Raw genomic sequence first — 13,323 nt, 5'->3', positions numbered from 1 at the left:
GAATTCAGTGAAGTGTAATTAGCTTAAATTTAGAGTAAACTTGAACCCTCCTGAATTAAATGTGCATAAAACTTTGATGTTTTGGTGGAGAAAGTACCATGATGATCAGTCGTGGGTGTAAAACTCATCAGTGTTTCAGTGCTGTGGTTTGTGGTGGTATAGATAATTCCAAATGTGAAGCTCTGCCCACTGCAAAGCAGCAGGGATGTGAAGCTGCCTGTGCTTTATAAGTCACTTAATGCAAGGAGAAACCTCCCAACCACGGGCTGTGATAAGACTGTGGGCTTCAGATGTTCCCCTAATGCAGGGGAACATACATACTGCAGCATGTATGGAAAAGTTAAATGCTTTAGAATGTGTGAAATGCTGGTGGAATATCTGCAGAGAGTGTTCTCTGCTGATATTGAGGGGAAGTGACTAGGGCAGAATCCATACTGAAATGCATTCTGTGCCTCATCAGCTGAGGCTGCAAACAGATTTCTCATTGAAAGGTGGTGTGTCAGTGTGCCCAAGGACACGTGCAGGTGTGCTGCCTTGGTTCTTACCTGATGCATTTACTGCCTTGCATTTGTTCAAGGACAATTCACAAATAGAAAGATGGGAATTTGAACTACCCTGGGCAGCCCTTTTATTATAACTCAAAATTAGAAGGACGACATTTTTCATAATTAGGGAAAAAAGCAGGAGCAGCTGAATGACTTTTTGTTATTAAAGAACAAGTGAATATTCCTGGCAGATATGTGAATATGAAAATTAATTATGCTTTTGGACTGTCAGTAATAAAGTAGTGAATATTTCTTGTTAATGTAGGAGATATTTCCCTAGAATTGTTTGCTTACCTGCAATATAGTGGCTGTGTTCTAGGACAACAACAAAAAAATACTGTATATCACTGTTTCCTTTCTATATTTTTGTAGCAAATTGAAGCTCATAAATTTTTTTAATTAGGGATTATAGTGAAATATAGTGAAATATAAGTGTAGTAGGGAGATCATCTGTGTATTTTTGGTACTATTATTAAAATTGCATCTCATGAAGACAAACACTGAGTAATGGAAAATCAATGTAACAGTAACTCCTAAAATTGGGTAGCAAAGTTGTTTGACAGCAGGAAAGGGGGGAAAAACATTAGGATGTGTTTAGAATGATTCCCTAAGAGGTCTTTCCTACCTTTTCCTTGGGGAGGTAAAACTGTTGTTTTGAATATTTTTCAAGGTTCTACTATTTGGATTAAATAGCAAAAAAAAATTGAGATTTCCTAAGCAGACCACACTTCCAGACTGTTTCCTGATACAGCTTCCTGGCATCAGGTCAGAGCTGGCTCCAAGATCAGTTTAAATACTCTTGAATACCTAGGTCAAATTCAGAGTAGTAGAGCTACAGAGTGCTGGGAGAGAGCTGAGCTCCTGCCCCCCGTGCTGCTGGATCTGTGAGGCAGGGTGTGCACGCTGCTTTTCCTGACCTGGGCCATGCATAAAGCTGTCAGGAGTTTCTTTTGCTGTTACAGAGGTGATCAGTGATTTGCAAAATCCTGTTGTGTCTACTGTGCACCTGCCTGCTATTTCCTGCTGCCCAGGATGTTTCCTCCATGGGTTTCATCCAGAGCACTGCTCAGCCAAAAGTTTCCTCTTCACCACCGCTTCAAAATTGTGGTGGGTGACTTGGGTGGGACAAAGCATGTTTTGCAGATGGGTGATTTAGAGAGGATAATCTGGCTGACAAACACAGGGTGTTTCACTTGCTAGCACAGCATCTACTAGGTATTTGTGCTCTTGTCTACTCTGAAAAGTCCCCTGTGGTGATTTTTGGTTGCATCCCTCGAGTGTGTTTGACTTGCTGCTCTTCCCATAGGAGTATTCCTGCTGTGGGGATTGGCCATTCATAAGCCATCAGGTGGGAGAGTCCCTCCAGGATGCTCCTGGCATAACACAAAAGCATTTGCTGTCTTGCTGCCTTGGGGTCAGTTTCATAATTGTGAAATTTGGTTTTATCCAAGTGAAGCTGTTGAAAATCAGAGGGATTTTTGATTTTTTAAAAAAAATATTTTTATACTGGATTTTTGAAAAAAATATTTTGAATGTCATCATTAAGATAAGGCCATCACTAAGTGTAATAGAGACTTATCAATCCACTGCACACCACAGGCCAAAATACATACTATAATACATTTTAACTTCTTTAGCACTGTGTGTCAAGCAACAGTTTTGCAAATGGATCATACAGTTGAGAAAAAAATGTTGCCATCATACTGGCAGCCGGGGCAAGCTCTGCAGTGCTTAGGAGTGGGCAACACTGGAAAATATTTATTTGTTGTGTTGAGGCAGTGAGACTAATCTGCTGGATACTTTATGGTAGTTAATTTTCACTTCTTTCTGATTATTGATGCTGAGGCTTCGAGATGTATTTTCTTACTGTGTTTAAGCAACCACTTAAAGCACATAATAACAAGTGGGTCTTCATCACTTTGTACTTGGGTAGGGAGAGGAAAGGTGTAAGGTGCAGACAGCTTCATTTTGCTGCTGTTTGATTTGCTGGGACACTGCCTGGGACTGGCACGGACACGTTTCACCCTGGCAAGCCCCCGTGTGTGCAGGGGAAGGGAAAGGCTGCTCTGTGTGTGGCCCTGCAGTGTCCCTGTGCCCACCTGTGGCACAGCCCTTCCTGCAGCACTCTCACTGGCCTGAGTTCCATTGCAGTGCTCTCAGCAAATGTACTCCCTGTGTATCACTGCCTTACAGCAGCGACTACTCCCTGCTTTGGTTTGCCCTTTAACATGAAAGTTTTCTGTTGCTTTTTCTTCTGGAAGGGGCAAACAATTTTCCTGTTGTAAAAATCATGTCCTCTGTTTCTACAGAGCTGTGTCCCATGCAGGTGGGAGCTGACAAGCCCTGCTGCCTTCTGGCATGAGACATAAATAGATTCTGAAAAGGTGAGGCAGGTTCAGCAGCTGGAGATAAGGACAGCACAGGGAACTCAGCCAGGATGAAATGATGATGTTGTATGGCTGAGAATTTCTTGCTGAAACAGATATTGGCTGTGAAATGGTGGGAGTTGACAAGTATTGCATGACATCTCTTCTAGGAGAGATTTTCTAGAGATCTGTGGACAGATTTGACTTTGCTTTTTACCACCTGTTTAAGTAAAAAATATTTGAAATTAGAGAATGATTATTCCCTTTCTGAGCATTTTCTCCCTAAATGCTGTTGATGAACTCTTATATTAATTTCACTGGAAAAAGAAGCAAATAATTAGTTTTGGCAGATTTGCAGGTTTAATGCTATTTTCTGGTGCTTGTCCTGTGCAATCTCAAATTAGCACGTAGGTTTATATTAACATATGCCATTTTTGTCTGTCAATTACATGGCAGTGAATATACTGTGGAAGGATAAAACAGAGGGTGCACCTGGTCACTGCAGAGGATGAGCACTATAAGCAAAAGGGTATGAGCTGCTTTTCATTTCAGACTCATTGTGGGACGTAGATACTTCCACACAGATCCTATTTTCCACTGAGCACAGCAGCCTGACTGTGGCCAAGAGAGGATGCCTATGGAAAGAATACATGGAACAAAGTAAATACACTCCAGTTTTCTGCCTGATATGAGTACTCTCAGCAATTCAACAATTTAAGACTTTTTGACCCTGTGGGAACGCAGAAATTCCTTAATATATTTCAAGGAATCTGACAGATGAAATCATGCTTTAGTTGTCTGTAAAATAGTTATCCTAGGAGGGTGAATCTTCCAGCTAAAAAATGGGCTAAGAGTATGATATTAGAAGTTGCAACATTCTCACTCAGAGCTAGGGGAAGCAAACTGGTGTTTTAGCAGATGGGGATGACAGATAAACAGTAGCTGAGGTTTTCAAGAAATTAAAAAACTTCTGTTAAGATACTGTGTGGATTAGAGACTGGTAATAAATAATGTACTTTTTTGCCTGGTCAGATTTAGTGAGGACCTGCAAGAATGCTGTTTTTTCCACTTATGACAGTCATGGAGCTGATAATGCTACTGGACTCAATGTCATGTATCATTGCACTGAGTATTCATTTGTTTTGTGTATGAATGAATTTTCTACTTTGTTAGAATGATGGATTATACTCAGTACAGATGGGACTGGTGTTGGCTGTGGTCTCCTCTCATTAGCTCAGGGAGGAAATTCCCATTGATTTCAGTGGAAACATGCTTGTGCCAGTGCTGGAATGCCTCTGAATGCTTTGGCCTGTGGCCACTTGCAGGGCAAAGGCAGGTTTCTGTGCCAAGGAAGCAGTATGTTAAATATTTGTGCTGTTTCTTTGTGGATGAAATGTGGGTGCAAAAATACAAACCCTCAGTCCTTGTTAATGTCAGTTTCCCACTGCTGACACTGGAATTTGGCACATTTCCATCCTTCACAAATCCTACTCCAAGTACATGGCATTGCACAATCTGTGATGTTAGTTGTGTGCAGAGTGTTAGTAACAACAAGTTCAGTTTTTTTAATTCATTAAAAACTAGCCCCAATGCTTTGTAACATATTAAATAAAGCTGTCCAGAAACTCTCTGTTCTGTCTTGAGAAGAGCACTGTCTAAAAAGTGTGGAGAAACTGAATTGTTTGGGAATTTGCTAATGACAGCAGTGTGTGACCTTCACCCATCTTCTGCTCTGTGTAGCTCCTCTGTGCCAAATCTGTACAGCTAAACCAGGCAAGGTCTCCAACAGAAGCTCCCCAAAGCCTGGGAATATTGTGATATATAGTTCTTGGTTTAAGGTGTTGATTTTGTTGTTTAATTGGTTAGGAGTGGACTGTGAACTTCTGTACCTTGTAATCCAGAGTTAACAGAATCTAGAAGTGTAGATTTGGGTTCCCTTTCCTGTTAGCACAGTGAAGTTAGAGTAATTGAATATTTTGCTTAATGTTTTTTGTTGCAGTTGGATGTGGTTAGACACTCTCTTCTGGCTGGAATTTCAGATGCTTGGAGAGTTGAGATGGAAGCTGTTTAATTGGCTTTTGCTACAAATCCCAAGCCCTTTCTTCCTGACATCCACTGAGATTCCATGTTATAATGCCTTCACTGGATGATGGATGTTGTGTTGGAGGTCTCACAGTTGACACTAAGGTTGTACAATTTCTTCTCTAATTTAAATAATCTTTAGATCTTGTCAGTTTGGGGAGTATGTGTTTGAGACTTGGCTTTGTCAAATTGTCTTGTCCCAGGAAGAGTTTGAAAGAAATCAGAGCAGAGAAGGACAGAAAAGTGTCAGATCTTTCTCTTCTTCCTATTGTGCTTTAGTAAGAGAGGGGTATGTGACCCAACACTATCTGGGTCTATCTAGACAGTTGTCTAGAAGAATGTGAGTTTTTTCCTGTAGTCCATCCTACTTTAGCCAAGGAATTTTTTTTTTGTGAAGTGGTGGTGTCAGATGAACCTAAATGTGGTGGGTATTCTAGAAGGAGCAGCTGTCTCATTTAGGTGGTATGTTGACTGGCTCTTTACATACTTATAGAAGTTTGTCAGTGCTGGTTTTGCTCTTGATTTTGTTTGTGAACATTTGGTTCACAAATTGTTTTAAATGGGAAGAACTAGGTATTTAAATGAGCAAGTGATCCTGAGTGATAGAGCCACCAAATTCTCACAAAGTGGAGCTGATTCCAAGTTGAATGAAGAACTGTATTTTTTCCACCAATGATAAATTAATTTTCCTGTGTGAGATCAGCTATCTTTGTAGAGCTCATTTTGGATTTCCCAACATGTCAGGTGCTTCCACACCTGCACGTGCATCCAGTGCATAACATGAAGGTGCATCTCTATAGATTGCTGAAGTTGTTCTGTAAGTTGCTTTTAGAGGGTGAATATACATGGTGGACTGTAGGACATACTGAACTGGTAAAGAATCAAAAGCTCCTATCTCTTTTCCAGCCTTTTGAATTCCAGATAGCTGAGCATGGGCAGAATAGATGAATCCCAGAGCTTATGACTCAAGACCACCATTTAAGGTCATAGAAACACATTTCAAAAATACACTGAAAAATAAAGCTGTTCAGCTGGTCTTTTCTAGCAGTAGAAAATGAGATTTCCTGTGATATACTACTAGGTATTGTGTCGTGAGCTAGTAAACATTTTGAGAGTCCATTTATTCAGGGCCAGATTGCTGTCCTGAGCAGCATCCTGTTTTGTGGAATCCAGGTACTGCTGACAGCAGGGGCTACAGTAGGGACTGCATGAATAATTCAGTGGTTATGCTAACAGTACAGAGTTTTGCTTCTGTGTTCTGAGGGAAGGTACCTGCATGCTACTAATTTTAACAACAATGTTTTATTACTTACCTGTTCTGTGGTAATACATCTTTCTCAGTTTACTTGAGCTGGAGCCTTTCAAAAGCTTCAAGCTTACTGTCATCCGTGAAACTCTTCTGTCTGGACTGATTGTCTCTGCCAGTTCTGGTGCTTCAGTGAATCACTCTGCTGAGGAGGTTGCTCCACACCTCTGCATCTTAGCAAATTGCCTTCTGAGCCTTGGCACTGAAATGCTATTGGTTATGCTTCATTATCTCATTCAATAGAAATTCAGTCTCCTGAAGACTGCAATTAAGTTTCCTCTTTGTCTGAAAGGCACAGAATTTAACTGCAGTCTTGTTGGTTTTTCCTGAAGCAGGGGAAGGAAAATGCAGAAAAACACCAAACGAGAGACAACGCGCTTTGACTGACTTTTTTCTTTTTTTTTTTAATTTGGTAACTTGCTTTTCCACTGTGTAACATTGATCTGAGACTTCTTATTGCTGGGCAGCAGTAACTGGAGGCATTTATTAGTGCCTGAATGGTGTATGATTTATTGATAATTAAAGGAATTCTTGTACTAGTATCTAGAATCCCTTTCCTGTCTTAAGATGAGTTAAATGCTTCTAGCTTTAGTTTTTCATACTTAAACTCTTGGTGAGACAAGAGCTGTGAGAAGTAGTAGAGGAAGAAAAGCTTAGTGATAGGAATATTTGGACAATTCCTTTTCCTTTAGATTGTGGAAGACTGAACAAGACATGCTTAAGTTCTGTGCAAAACCAGTGTTGCTGTTCTGCAAACGTCCAAAAATCCAGGTCTATAAGCTTTAGTTCCTCCTGGTCCCAGCACATGTCCCTCCTAGTTCTTCCCTTTTCGTGTCTGCCTCATTCTGCCTGCTGTCCTCAGGTCTGCTGAGTTATTCCATGCCCCTGTTGTGAGCTCAGTGGATTTTTCAAAATGATGACTTTATTATTTCCCTGCTCTTCATAGTCCTGCCAGACTACCCTGCAGCAAAATGCATTTTAGGTATGAGCTCTCGCCAGCCCTCTAGGAATAAGTCACTGCTTCATTTCTCATTTGCAAAAGCAATAGCTTCCTCTGTCTCATGGGATACAGGAATAGAAAATTCATTTGTATGGGATGTTGGGACTCTGTTGACACAAAGCTGCTCAGTTTTTAGGAGAGATGTAGATGTGATCATTCAAGGCATTCCTTTTCCTTGTTGCTTTTTTTTTTCCTTTGGTAGGATAGTCTTGTAAAAATAATTCATTAATCTACTGCTTTGGCAGAGAAAAATAGGTCCTGTTTTTCAGAGAAGAAACCAGTATGAGGAGCAGCCCCCCTACTTAGGAACTGTGGCTATTAGTTTCCATTGGATGAGGATGAATAGTAGCTTGTACTTCCTAGTTATAATGAGAACAAACTTTTTTCCTAGGCTGTTTTTTAAGTTCAGACAATTCTACCAAGATGTAGTGTAATGTGTTGGCTTCACACTCCTTAAACAACCTCCCCAAACTTGATCAAACAGCAAACACAGTGGTGTTTCTGGCTGTTTTCTGTGATTTGGGAGAGAAGATGAAGCTCCAGGAAGCTCTGAGATACTTCCCTCCACATTGCTGCCACCTTCACGTGAGCTCAGCTGTAATATTCCTTCTTGTCTTAGGGTGGGGTAATCCTGGTTATTCATACAAACTGGGGCACAGGGGGCTGCGGTGCAGCCTTGTGGGAAAACATCTGGGAGTCCTGGTCAATGGCCAGTTGAACATGAGCCAGCAGTGCCCTGGCAGCAGGAGGGACGTCCCTGTCCTGGGGACATCAGGCACAGCATGGCCAGGCAAGGGAGGGGATTGTCCCACTCTGCTCTGGGGTGGCCTCACCTCGAGTCCTGGGGACTGTTTTGGGAACACCAAAATAAGAAGGGCATCATAGTATTAGTATGTTCAAGGGAAGGGCTGCTGTGGGTGATAAATAGATATTGATTTTGGTGAAAGAGCAGGTAAGAAAGAAAAAAAAACCCCTGAAAATAGTATGTAAAACATCTCAAAGTCTTAGCTGCCCCTAGGGAGTGAAATACTCAGAAATTCCAGGGAGATGTAAAGTGTAGTACAAAATGTGTGAGGATGTCTTTCTTAAAGCAGGCAAGCCAGTGACCACTTATGCTGGCACTGTTTTTATTCCCTCTAGCAATTTGTGTTTCGGAGTTTTTTTGCTGCTCATCATATGAAAAGTATTAATATTGTCTAAGTCTTACCTCAGGTATGAAGTGTTGTATGAACATCTTGGATGTTCATACAACATCTTGTTTTAATATCCTGTGAAAGAATTCTGGGCTCCCTGGCAGACACGCCTTGACAGTCTGGCACTATATTTATTCAAGGTAAAGAAATTGTTTTGTGCAGTGACCAGTGAAAGCACTTTCCCCCCACCTCATTGTCCCTTCTTGAATTATTTTCTTTGTGCTTAGCCAGGTTACAGCTGTACTTTTTAAACAGTTACAGATGGATATGATCTGTTTCCCATCAAGCCACAGTTTGAAGGAGACAGTAAATAGTGAGCTTGTGGAGGTTGTAACAGATAAAGTTCATACTTGTACTGAAAAGTGACAGATAGACATGGCTTGTGATTTCTGTAGGCTTCAAGTTTAACCCTAAAGTAGTTGGAGTTGGTCTTCCCTAAATTCCCAGGACTCCAAAGAGATTTTGTCATCAAAGTGCTATGTTATGCACCCAGCTCCATAGTTTAGTAGTAAAAATCCTTGCTCAGCTCCTGTCTTTTCCTCCACTGCATTGCCCTGCGCTTGACTGAGCCTGTTTGTGTACCTGATAAACCCCACTGTGCTTTCCTCACCGTGCCCTGTTGCCACCCCTCTGTCCATGTGCTTCCACAGGGGATCAGCTCTGATCGTTGCTCGTGGTGGGTTCACACCTGCTCTGCTGTCTCTGATCTTCCCCAACTCAAACTTCCCCAGAGCTTTCTTCTGATGTTCAGGATACAATTCCTCTTTTCAAGACTTGAACCCTCAGCTTCTTTTAGGGGAAGTTGTTGCTGTTGTGCGTGGTAAAGAACATTCTTTACCTCTTGAGATGCTTTGGAGAGAACCTTTCCTGCTTGCCATTAATATCTGCTTTCTCTTCTTGCTACTTTCCTGCCAAGTCCTATCTTCCTGGGTTCTGTAGGGGTACAGAAGATCACTTGATGATTTTGTTGAAGACAATACAGTACTTTGCTTTTTTAGCAAATTCCTGATGTATTTTCAGTCTCCAGAAACACCTGGCCAATTTCACCTCCTTCCTCACTTGTTAGCTGCATCCCCACAATGTCAGTACTGTGGATCCCTATGTAACCCTAAAGCAAGTTGATTAAAAAAGGTAGAAAATTAATGCTGGCAAACTAGTGGGTGAGAGGAGAGGAACTATATTAATTTTACTTTTTCCCTTTCTTCTTTTCCAAAGTCTTGTTTCTTGTGGGCAACCACAGCAAGGAAAAACATTATGGGGCTGTTTTCCTTATAGTGTCCTGAGGCTTACTCAGATGAGCACAGCACTGGGTGGCTGCTGTCACTCTCGAGGTGGGGACCTGACCTTGGTGTGTACGTGAATATGTGCACACTTGTGTTCAATGCATTCTTGCCATGCACAGCTCTTGAGATCAGTGTGGTTTTAATGTTAAAGGATAGTCTCAGGTGAGGTTTGGCACTCTAGATTGTGTACTGCTCTCCTGGGTCGTACTGCCACTTCTTGGGAGCTCACATAGATTTTCAGAGAACTTCTTTGTCCTTTAGGCAATCACAGTTTTAACTAAAGCAAACAGTAGGTAATGTTTTCTATAAACTGTCTCAGATGGTTGGTTTGTTACAACACTATAGCAAAAGTAGTGTTGTAAGGGGTGCTTAGTCACCTTTTATAGTGCTGAGTCCTGAATGATGAAGTTTTTGGCAAGCTGAGAGGGGTGGGAAGAGTTGATACTGAGAAACCATTGTGGAACAGAACAGACATGTTAATTTTTGATTTATTTGTAAAAAATAAATTGGTGTTCGCCAAAGGGAAAGAACAGAATCAATAAGGAAAGACATTTGCTTTTCAAGCCTGATGAGAAAGTATTAAAAAAAGGGATTAAAAAAATAAAATTAAAAGCTATAAAAATGTCTTGGCAGTGTAATTTTTAATCTTAAGATTGGCAAAGCATGCAGGTGCATTATAATATGTTTTGCAATAATGGAGAATTGATTGACGACTTAGATTTTGAGTGAATTTTTGATATAAAGCATAGAGAATGGAGTAAATACATTTAACAGTGACAGCCCATTACTATCCTTTCTTCTTTGTGTTTACCTCTATGGGACGTTTTTCTCCAAGGTAGAAAGACGGGTCAGTGTTAGGCAAAGAGAAGTTCATCAGAAGAATTAAAGCCTAGGGACAGGCAGAGAGAGAGGTTTATGTGAGATTGGAAGAAATCCAGCTGAGCAGAAGAGAAGAAAAAGATGAAGTAAAGGAGCCTCTTCCAGAGATGTGCATTGTATAAAGTATCCTGGGTAGCAAATGTATCAATTTAATTTTCACATGCTGGAAGGTGTTCTGGAGTCAGGTTTTTCCACATTCTTCAGAACCCTAAGAAGTCTCTTTTCATCCTTGGAACCATCTCCCTTAAAGGAGAACAAATGAAAAAATCCCCTCTTAGAAGATTTGCACCTTTTTCCAAATTGCTACCACGGGGCTGTGCCTTACAAATATCTGGGCATGCTGTTCTTTATTATCCATGTGCCTGCTGCTCTGGATTAGTTTCCTTTCTGCAGCATTTTCCCTGCTCACAGGCAGGTTTCTTACTTAAGAAACACATTGCTATTACTCAACTGATACACTTTATTTTGAAAACTGTATTTGTCTTGAAATTTCTGAGAATGAAATTGATTTATCCCTGTGTTCTTGATAATGCAATGGAAGCATTGAATTATGGAAAACCACATCCATCCCCTGACCATGGGTCTGAGAAATGCAGCATGAACTCTTCCATAGGTGGTCTTCCAGCATTTCCAGCTGCTCTCAGCTTCCCCAGGCACACAGAAAATGCTCTTGTGAGCTGCCTGGATGTTCCCCCAATGTTTCCTGCTGAGAAGTGAGAAGCAATGAGCAATATTCTGCCTGTCTGCAAGCAAAAGCCCTTAATGGTAGCCACTCCTCCAAGGCCTGGTTGGAGCAGATGGATGTGATAGCCCTTCCTGCTTCAGCCTGAATGGATGAGGTGATTTCACCCCACATGTGGTGGTGGAAATGCTGGCAAATTGCTGTTTCAGGCCTGGGGATGTGTGTATAGCAAGGCTGATGCAGTTGGACTGAGAGGAGCCTGGGGGCCGAGTTGTGCCTCGTGGGTACAGCTGAGGGAGAGGAAGCTCAGTGCTGAGCAGAGCCCTGGGAGGAGGTGGAGGGAGAGCCCTCTGGGGCACGGGGTTTGTGGCAAAGTCTGGATGAGATCCCTCAGCTAGGGGGGAGCTGGTTAGTTACGGTCTTGGTGTGAAGGGGACTTTGTGGGCTCTTTGTTATTTGTAAATGCATCCCATAATCCATTCTTGCTCTGGAAAGGAAGAAACTCCTAGAAGCCTGAGTGCTTCCTGAAGTATCACAATTTCTTGGCTTTGTGCATCTTGAAAATGTTTTTACAGTCAAGGACTCTCAATCTCATTTCAAACACAGGATGGAAATCTCTGTGTTGAGTAATGGGTGGGAGGTTCAGAGGAGGGGAAGTGCATGGGAGAGATTTCTTTAGTGGAACTGTGCATAAGAAGAGGAAGGGGAATGGCTGCTTTTTCACATAGAGACTACAACAGGATATAAAACTTCCTGAGGTCTAAGACCAACAGTGGACTCTCTGGAGAGTCCACTGCCAAGTCTTTTTACATGCTTTGTGTTCTATCAGGTCCTTAGGATGGGAGATTCAGATTTTGGATGAGCTCACAAAAGACTGCTTGCATGGCTGGTGCTGTCTAAATAATGCTTACCTGTACAGGCCACTGAGAAATCAGCTTGTTTCTGTTCTAGCACTGAGAGCCACTCAATATGTTTTTGACACCATATCTGATTGAGAAATATAAAATCCTAATGAATGTTTTTGTGAGTAGTCCTGTAGTCCAGTCTGCCCCTGTGAACATCCCAGTGGCCCTGGGGAAAAATGGAGTATCCTGCCTTTCCCCCATACATTCTGACTTCCAAACATTGATGGATAATTGCCAAAACCAGGGAACTACTGAGTTCAGAAGATCAATAAAAGGCATGTGGTGGAACTGTAGATAGAAAAATCACACATCTGAGCATTTTTATACGGTTCTAATGTTGAGACACACAGACACTAAAACAGCTTTTAATAATTTGACTCAACTTTATTTCCAAAGAATGCTCTAGTCATGAATAAGCCTTTGCTAAGGATTGGAACTGTTCAGAAGGATTTGTCATCCTTTAATTAATCCTGGTAACGAGTCCCCATTTTGGAGGAAAACTAAATTTAATGGTCTCAGTATTGAACGACCTTGATGTGGTTAAGACACTTGTCTGTATGTGTGTGGGAAATGCAAATCATAGAAACTCAAAGCCTGTGAGTCTTTGGCTCACAGCCTGAGCCTCAGTAATGCACTGGATGTTACTTTAAACTTGCTTGCTTTGCAGGTCAGATTGAAGGATGCCTGAGACAAGCAATAAATTTTTTTCCTGCCTTGGGAGGTTGAGCCTGCTGATTAATGCACCTCTCATTTTATTTCAAATGCTTGAATTCACTCTCCCTTTGAATGTTCTTTGTGGTCCTAGAGGCTTCCAACACTTTTTTTCCCTAAGTGAATGCACATGAGGACTATGACTCATCAGGGTCTCATAATTGAATCCAAACATGCAATTTGTTTTAACTACAGTAGCTTTGCATATGCTGTACAAAATTTCTGTAACATGTTGCTTTGGAAAGCAAAATTGCTCTTGAAATAATAAGGGCAGTTGTTTTAATGCTCATGCCCTACTTCATTGGGCAACTGCTAAAATAAATGGTATGGATGATTGCACTCATTGATATTTTTGATATATGGGTATGTTT

The sequence above is a fragment of the Passer montanus genome, unplaced genomic scaffold (assembly GCF_014805655.1).
Source record: "Passer montanus isolate IOZ18808 unplaced genomic scaffold, ASM1480565v1 scaffold38, whole genome shotgun sequence".
Classification (NCBI taxonomy): domain Eukaryota; kingdom Metazoa; phylum Chordata; class Aves; order Passeriformes; family Passeridae; genus Passer; species Passer montanus.
The sequence above is the reverse complement of the archived record's forward strand: the minus strand, read 5'-3'. Positions refer to the sequence as shown.